Source organism: Schistocerca gregaria, chromosome 6, assembly GCF_023897955.1.
Source record: "Schistocerca gregaria isolate iqSchGreg1 chromosome 6, iqSchGreg1.2, whole genome shotgun sequence".
In the NCBI taxonomy this organism is placed as follows: domain Eukaryota; kingdom Metazoa; phylum Arthropoda; class Insecta; order Orthoptera; family Acrididae; genus Schistocerca; species Schistocerca gregaria.
In genome coordinates, this window is record NC_064925.1 from 551,234,710 (window position 1) to 551,244,096 (window position 9,387).

Below are 9,387 nucleotides of genomic sequence, written 5' to 3' on the forward strand. Positions count from 1 at the left end.
GTGCCTGTGGTTCTGTTAGTGTGATCATGTGATGTATCTGACCCCAGGAATGTGTCAATAAAGTTTCCCCTTCCTGGGACAATGAATTCACGGTGTTCTTATTTCAATTTCCAGGAGTGTATTTATTGTTGTTGCTTATCCTAGATGAGATATTAGGCTATCAGGTGTTCCACGACTTCTTTTACTAACTGTAACTTTCTCCTGGAAAGACTGCAGCGAAAGTTGAAGTTCACTTAAAGTCACAGAACTTATTTCTTGGGGATGCAAGGCCATGGATAATGTTTTCTGGAAAATAAAACAACTAAAAATGAATTAAAATAGAATACGTTGAAGCAGGATAATTCAGTTCCGCACTTTATCACATTCAAGAATATGATACACAGTTTTTAAGCACTAAACGTGATAAGTAAGGAAAAAAAGGTACCTTGCACTAGCAAGCCATTTTTCAGCAGTTGGCACTGCAGGAGCGATATCGCTCTCTCCGGATCACAGCCTCCCACGCAGCTTGACTACCAAGTCGCCGAAAATGTGAAGGACACAGTTATATGTAAAGATTTATGTACCTTTTTCATAAAGTGACTGGTATCTACTGATACTAAGCGTAAGAATTCCATATTGGACAGCTATAAAAAAAGAATTAAAGGAAAAAAGACTCACTACATTAAATGTTTCGATATTATAAAGTGGAAATAGGCGATGCTGCAATTCCACAGTGCCTGTATGTAAGCCGCCACTGGGTTGAACATCAATGTAACTTTGTATACGAACACACTATTGGCGCGTATGTACGTGAGTAAAGCTGCACTTCTTGTGACAGATGTACACCAGAGTGCATTAGCGTTGTTCGTGCTTAGTATTAGCGTGTATGGTCGGGAATATAAGGGGCATAAGATCACATAATAGAATATCAACTTCATGTTGGTATCTAAATTACCTAGGAAATTTTCGGTCTTTTTTGTGTTCTTCAAGGCTCTCTGCTAGAGGATTGTATTACCCTGTATCTTGAATTGTGATGTGAAATAATGCCATTCAAATCACTCTCAGTTTTCTAGCAGATTACATAATCCTGCAATCATGTAATAATGAAGTCTTTTGTATATCTTTTGGCCTTTTAAACTAGTTAGAAGTAGTTCGATTGGTCACACAATGATCGCACATCATAAGCGTGCATTGTTTTTTTTTCTATTTTCAACGTTTGTAAGCCGAACCTACAGTCTATATGTCTATAGAAGTCAGATTGTGATTATTATCATTATTATTATTATGAAAACTACTGCTTTGTATTGACAAGACTAACGCAGTTTCATGTGACCAAGCTTGCTTGTTTGTTGTTGTTGTTGTTGTTGTTGTCTTCAGTCCAGAGACTGGTTTGATGCTGCTCTCCGTGCTACTCTATCCTGTGCAAGCTTCTTCATCTCCCAGTATTTACTGCAACCTACATCCTTCTGAATCTCCTTAGTGTATTCATCTCTTGGTTTCCCTCTACGATTTTTACCCTCCACGCTGGCCTCCAATGCTAAAACGGTGAAACCCTTGATGCCTCAGAACATGTCCTACCAACTGGTCCCTTCTTCTTGTCAAGTTGTGCCACAAATTCCTCTTCTCCCCAATTCTATTCAATACCTCCTCATTAATTATGTGATCTACTCATCTAATCTTCAGCATTCTTCTGTCGCACCACATTTCGAAAGCTTCTATTCTCTTCTTGTCCAAACTATTTATCGTCCATGTTTCACTTCCATACATGGCTACACTCCATTCATATACTTTCAGAAACGACTTCCTGACACTTAAATCTATACTCGATGTTAACAAATTTCTCTTCTTCAGAAATGCTTTCCTTACCATTGCCAGTCTACATTTTACATCCTCTCTACTTCGACCATCATCAGTTATTTTCCTCCCCAAATAGCAAAACTCCTTTACTGCTTTAAGTGTTTCATTTCCTAATCTAATTCCCTCAGCATCACCCGACTTAATTCGACTACATTCCATTATCTTCGTTTTGCTTTTGTTGATGTTAATCTTATATCCTCCTTTCAAGACACTGTCCATTCCGTTCAACTGCTCTTCCAAGTCCTTTGCTTGTTTACAACAACGAATTTTGGGCCTGAATTTGTTTCTCGTATGAGTACAGACAAAGTCTCTTACAAAATCACTCTATGCTGCAATAAAACGGTGAAAGGTTTAGTGCTTTCTGTCTAATTTTTATAACTATGTAGTCCTTTTTTCAATAACATTCTAGTCTCATGGACGAATTTAAATTATCTAACCATACTAAAGAAAGCTCACACATTACACTGTCAATCATCTTGCAGGACAATTTTATTAGTAGTCTATGTATGAAATCTAACTGCTATTACGTTAGTAAAAATTGATTTCCTTCTGTTTGACGCACTGAATGAAAATCGCTAACGTACTAACAACAACAGACTGAAAAAAATTAGCCATGTAGACGTCTGAGATAAAAGATAAACGGAATTTAAAAATCAATTTATCAAACGAAAAACTAAAGTAAAGAAAGTATTTATACAGGTCATTCCATGAATTACAGTGATGTGAAGATTTTAACATCCACCTCTTCTTTTTGGGAATCTGTATTCAAGGAAGCTATAGAAATTAGATTAGCTAACAATTTAATAGATAGAGATAATGGTTTTAATTTGGACAAAGCATGGAATCCGGCTCTTGGAGTAATTAAACTGCAGAGAATTCGTCACGGTATCACCGCCGCCGATCAAACATCGATAAGCGAATAGAATGTGTGTACTCCTTCGCTACAGGCGGCGCATGTGTAAGCGTATCTGTCTGCCGCCGACCAGCTTCTGTGAGGATGGCCGGACGATACGCGGCCGAAATATCAGTGGAGGAAATTTTATTTGCGCGGCTGCATGCCCGAAATTTAATGGATTAAAGTAAATTATTTGGAAATTAATGATCTTCATTAGGTACGACACAAGGTATAAGGTAAGGACAACATTATTCTCCTTGTCTGTGCGTAATGTAATTGCTGCCGCTCAACTTACATATTTACGGCCCATTTTTTACTCAAAATTAGATTATTATAATTTTTGGTAATATTTGTTATGTTCATGAAGTTGCACAGAATGGCTGAATTTCGTGTCATAGCACTGTGACGTTGTTTCTGTGCAAATTGAATAAGAAGAACACAATAATTAGAATCATATGGTACAGCTAGCAAATTCATAGATACGGCTATCGAAAGTATTGACTCTTCAACATGAGAGTGAAGAAATTGTTTCACCAACTAATCCTGCTGAAGTCTCATTTACCACATTGTATCGAAGCGTAGAGGCGACGATGAGAACGAATTTTGAACACTTGCTATTACAGCAAAATGAAATGACATCTAAGCGAAACAAAGGTCGTCCAAACAAAATCGAATGTCATCTAAGCAAAATAAAATGTAGTCTAGACTGACAAAATTTTCAACAGATCTAACAAATTTGTCATTGCAAAAATATGTCCTCACAATCAATATTTGGGAACTGAACCCGCATAGCAGGGCATTCCTGATTTATACGAAAATTAGTCGATGAGCAATCTTTGTATAAAAGAATTTGTTTGGAAGGTGAGCACAATGGTAGGTAATTTTACTGCTGAAGTTTGACACAGAGAAGGAAAGGTTTTCACTGGATATTTCGAAGTGGATTTCGCGTAAGGACACCCAGGTCAATGAAAAATTAAATTTGGAATTACAACATGGAAATTGATGGTAAGTTCCTAAGGGACCAAACTGCTGAGGTCATCGGTCCCTAGGCTTGCACACTACTTAATCTAACTTAAACTAACTTACACTAAGGACAACACACACATCCATACCCGAAGGAGGACTCGAACCTCCGATGGGGGGGGGGGGGGCGCACGCAAACTGGGGCAAGGCGCCTAGACCGCTCGGCTGCCCCGCAGGAGTCTGTGAGGTGTTATGTAGCAGAAGAACTTCAGAGGAACCTGTTAAATCAGAGTTAAATGAAATCAAAATTATTTTAAGCAAAGATTTGCCTGAAAGGCGTGACATTGTCGCTTCTCAAATTAGCCGTATGCAGGTGAAATTGTCGAGTATCAAAGGACTCTACATGACACGCCGCCCTCTATTATTAGGGCAAGTGCTGACTACAGTAGTCTGGTATCAGACTAATACTATGTATGACAGACTGCGAAGAGAACAAACGGTCATGCTGGACTGCCACCTAACCAAATATCGTACAGGATGGGGGCAACCTCGTCTCTATCATCTGTTCTGGTAGAAGCACATTTGCGATCTGAAGGTTTCCAGGCGTATTTCCAATTTGAACAGTTCTCAGGTATCCGCTGCCATCTTCAGGTTGTTCCAGACGAAAGCTGTGCTGTTGCTCTCGGCGCCCTATATACACTCCTGGAAATGGAAAAAAGAACACATTGACACCGGTATGTCAGACCCACCATACTTGCTCCGGACACTGCGAGAGGGCTGTACAAGCAATGATCACACACACGGCACAGCGGACACACCAGGAACCGCGGTGTTGGCCGTCGAATGGCGCTAGCTGCGCAGCATTTGTGCACCGCCGCCGTCAGTGTCAGCCAGTTTGCCGTGGCATAAGGAGCTCCATTGCAGTCTTTAACACTGGTAGCATGCCACGACAGAGTGGACGTGAACCGTATGTGCAGTTGACGGACTTTGAGCGAGGGTGTATAGTGGGCATGCGGGAGGCCGGGTGGACGTACCGCCGAATTGCTCAACACGTGGGGCGTGGGGTCTCTACAGTACATCGATGTTGTCGCCAGTGGTCGGCGGAAGGTGCACGTGCCCGTCGACCTGGGACCGGACCGCAGCGACGCACGGATGCACGCCAAGACCGTAGGATCCTACGCAGTGCCGTAGGGGACCGCACCGCCACTTCCCACCAAATTAGGGACACTGTTGCTCCTGGGGTATCGGCGAGGACCATTCGCAACCGTCTCCATGAAGCTGGGCTACGGTCCCACACACCGTTAGGCCGTCTTCCGCTCACGCCCCAACATCGTGCAGCCCGCCTCCAGTGGTGTCGCGATAGGCGTGAATGGAGGGACGAATGGAGACGTGTCGTCTTCAGCGATGAGAGTCGCTTCTGCCTTGGTGCCAATGATGGTCGTATGCGTGTTTGGCGCCGTGCAGGTGAGCGCCACAATCAGGACTGCATACGACCGAGGCACACAGGGCCAACACCCGGCATCATAGTGTGGGGAGCGATCTCCTACACTGGCCGTACACCTCTGGTGATCGTCGAGGGGACACTGAATAGTGCACGGTACATCCAAACCGTCATCGAACCCATTGTTCTACCATTCCTAGACCGGCAAGGGAACTTGCTGTTCCAACAGGACAATGCACGTCCGCATGTATCCCGTGCCACCCAACGTGCTTTAGAAGGTGTAAGTGAACTACCCCGGCCAGCAAGATCTCCGGATCTGTCCCCCATTGAGCATGTTTGGGACTGGATGAAGTGTCGTCTCATGCGGTCTGCATGTCCAGCACGAACGCTGGTCCAACTGAGGCGCCAGGTGGAAATGGCATGGCAAGCCGTTCCACAGGACTACATCCAGCATCTCTACGATCGTCTCCATGGGAGAATAGCAGCCTGCATTGCTGCGAAAGGTGGCTAAACATTGTACTAGTGCCGACATTGTGCATGCTCTGTTGCCTGTGTCTGTGTGCCTGTGGTTCTGTCAGTGTGATCATGTGATGTATCTGACCCCAGGAATGTGTCAATAAAGTTTCCCCTTCCTGGGACAATGAATTCACGGTGTTCTTATTTCAATTTCCAGGAGTGTATACACTAGCCGTTACCCCCTCCACCGTTCCTCTCCTGGTGTCTTTGGTGCGGCCAGCGCGGCGGCTGCTGCAGGTGGTGGGGGAAGCAGCGCCTGGGTCTGAACTGGGGTCTGCAGTCACCCTGCTGCCGCAGTCTGGGGAGGTCCTCGATCTCTGGGACCGCATCTTTCTCTCCAGGTTGAGTGCAGGGTTCCAAGCCTGACAAGTTGAAGGCCACTGTCTTCATTAATTAGACCGTCCTGTTTTGTAATTGCTCTGAGCACTGTGAGACTTAACTGGTGAGGTCATCAGTCCCCTAGAACTTAGAACTACTTAAACCTAACTAACCTAAGGACATCACACAGATCTTTGCCTGAGGCAGGACTGTAGCGCCTAGAACCGCTCGGCCACTCCGGCAGGCAGACCGTCCTGTTTTGCGCACACTTGTACACAGGATCGATCTGCGATCAGGAGAGCCTTCCAGAAGAACTGCAGCATCGCGAGACAACATTTCGAAAAAATGGGTACAACCAGAAGCAAATACGACACGCACTCAGACAGACTGCGCCAAGAGAACAAGAAGGAGATACAGAAGAACTCAAGTCATTGGCGTGCATTCAGTTTGTCGTAAACACCTCAAGAAAAATCGGCAGAATCCTGGAGAAACACAATGTGAAATGTGTATTCCGACCCCTGCAAAAATCTTGACCCTACTGGGTTCAGTGAAAGATGATCTAGGCCTTCGAAAACCAGGCGTCTATCAAATTCCCTGTCAGTGTGGAAAATCATACATTGGGGAGACAGTCCGCACTGAAGAAGAGAGGTGCCGCTAACACAAGCACCATACCGAATTACGCCAGGCCACTAAATCAGCCATTGGCTGACCATTGCATAAAGACCGGCCATACTATGAACTACGAAAAAGCAAAAATACTCTATCAATCCTCCTACTTCTGAGACTGTGTTACTAAAGAGGCCATCGAAATCCCACTACAGGACGGTCTAATTAATAAAGTTAGTACAAATTCTCTCAACTCTCGTAGAAAGATGCTTGTCATTATCAGATGTGCAGATGTAAGAAAGTATCTTCCCAAGTAATGAGCGTGTCTACAAAGGAATGTCAACAGCGAGGACAATGGCCTCTTTTTTTCACATAATGGCTTTCTTTTGTCAGGTGGCTGTCGCGCAGCTGGGTGCCCACGACGCATTACGTGCAGGTGGTCACTTAACTGTCTTACCGAAATATTTAAAACACCAGTTTCCGCTACAGTGGCAGTCTCATATAAAAAATTTCACAGGCCAAGAATTTGCGTTATTCATCTGTAGAAACAAAATCCTATTGATATAACAGTGTCCAAAAAATTTTCGTCGGCACTGTAATACATTCACGCATTTACATACATTTCATAACTCTAAAATTACGATTCTTGGTTTCCAACAACCTTTTTCACAGACCAGAGTCCCTAACCACTACTCGTTGTTCTTTACCTTATTCGTCGACACTTCTTCAATATTTCATCATAACAGATATGTAGCATAATCAAATAACTCATATAGCATCAGCTTATTGATCATAAACATACCGCAACAGCGTAATACACATCGTCATCATAACATCATAAAACTTCAGCCAAATCTCAAAATCGTCGTAGCTTCCTCCAATAATTTCAATACCTAAAAAAAATTCTCTGCTCATGTCAAAAGTGTCATCTACCTCAAATGTACTTTAAAAATCATGATCCCATACCAAATATGTCATTCCAAGCTCTCATAGTATCACAATGGTTCCGAAAAAATATGAACAGTTCACAAAGTACAGACAAAATACAATTTCGTAAGTGTGAAGTTCTCCAACTGTGTAATTACGTAAGCATCTGTCACTGATGTAGTAAAATAAATGTTTGTCTCTCACAGTTAAATGATCAGATAGCTGTGTTATTAATGTGTTAGAGAAATATGGTACCGATGTGTAAAGTTGTATAAGCAAATACCATATTAGCTAGGGCTCCTTGTGCTTGCCATACACATGGTACACAAAGTAAGCGTGTACCCCACTGAGGATTAATGTAACTATATCCTCAGGTGTTACAGATTACAGCAATGGAATGAAATGTGTCACGGAAAACCTTTGTATCATTGTACTTCAAATATCTTTAAAAATAAATGTTTTAAGTACAAAATTAATCACTCAAATGCATGTACTGTAGCGTTAAACTGTGCGTCTTGTTGTAAGATAATCTCTGTGGAAGTGTCGTAGTTATCGTCCTCCGAAAGCTAAGTTCTGCAGAAGTCGATGTACTTACCTCATGATAAACAAAAGTGAAATGCTTTGCGTATAGATATCGTAGTTACTACGCTTATTGCCATGATGAAGTAAGTACTGTACTGTAACGTATTGTTGTGCAACAGAAAAGGCTGTCTCATTGTAACTATACCACAAAGTTACTACTAAAACATGTTTTCCTTTCCATAAGAATTCAGAAAAAACTGTGCAGATATAAAACAGATACACCGCAAAAGCACAATGTAAATTGTGTCGCACATTAGTAGCGTCGTGATATAATCGTGTAGCTATCAAAGAAACCAAATGCTAAGTCATCTTTAATCTCACAGAAAGTACTTCAAATAAAGAATGTCTTTTCAACTAAACCAACATGTTGCATTAAAATCTCATTAACAGTATATGTTCTAAGTATGTAAGCCTTATAGTCGTTACGTAATCGTGCAACTAACAAGCAATGTACAAATGACAACACTGTGCCGTCTGTTCACTATAACAATGCATTCGTAATTTCTGTTTAAAAATGTTCCCTAGGTTCTAGACTGGATAGTTAACTTCAAAACATTGTTGCAGGTCAACAGTTTCTCAGTGTGACAAAGCATACTAGAAATGTGAAGTGAAATGTTTTGTGGCAAAGACAAAGTTAAAAAGCAGATTATCTTTCAATAAACGGTTTTACATGTGAAATGTTGTGTAATCATTTACTCTTCATAGTACTCAGAGTTTCAACTTGAACGCAATCATCATGCGGTAAACGTCGGTAAAGGATACTGGAGTTTTTCTCAAGGTTAGCGCCTATGTTATTTTTCTTTGAGCCAGTCGGCGCACGTGGCTGCCAGCGGTGGGAGTCATTGTCTGCTATCTCTTTGTTGGCGTGCGTCGTTATTGGGATTAGGAGACCTAGCTTCTACAAATTCACCTTGCCGAGAGGGCCCAGCTCTGTTTGAATCCCGTCAGTTCTGATGAAATTCAGGTCTGTCGTTACGATCATATCGTCTGTCGTCATGTCGGTAGATTCCATAGTTTCTTTCTTGTCGGTCACGCAGTGGATAGTTTCTCCCTGAATCATAACTGCGTGCTGGACCGTTGCGTCTTCAATTATTCTGTCTTCCGTGATAATAATAGTTCTGGTTGCCATACTGTCTGTTTCTATGATTGTCTGTGCAATATTCATTACTACGGAAATGCGATCTTTCTCTGTAACTATTACTCTGCCATTGGTTGTCATATGGGTGGTGTCTGTTTTGGTAACGATTTTTATTGTGAGAATAGCCTTGTCGTGTCCAGTTATTGTTTCTTTCATCGCGGAATT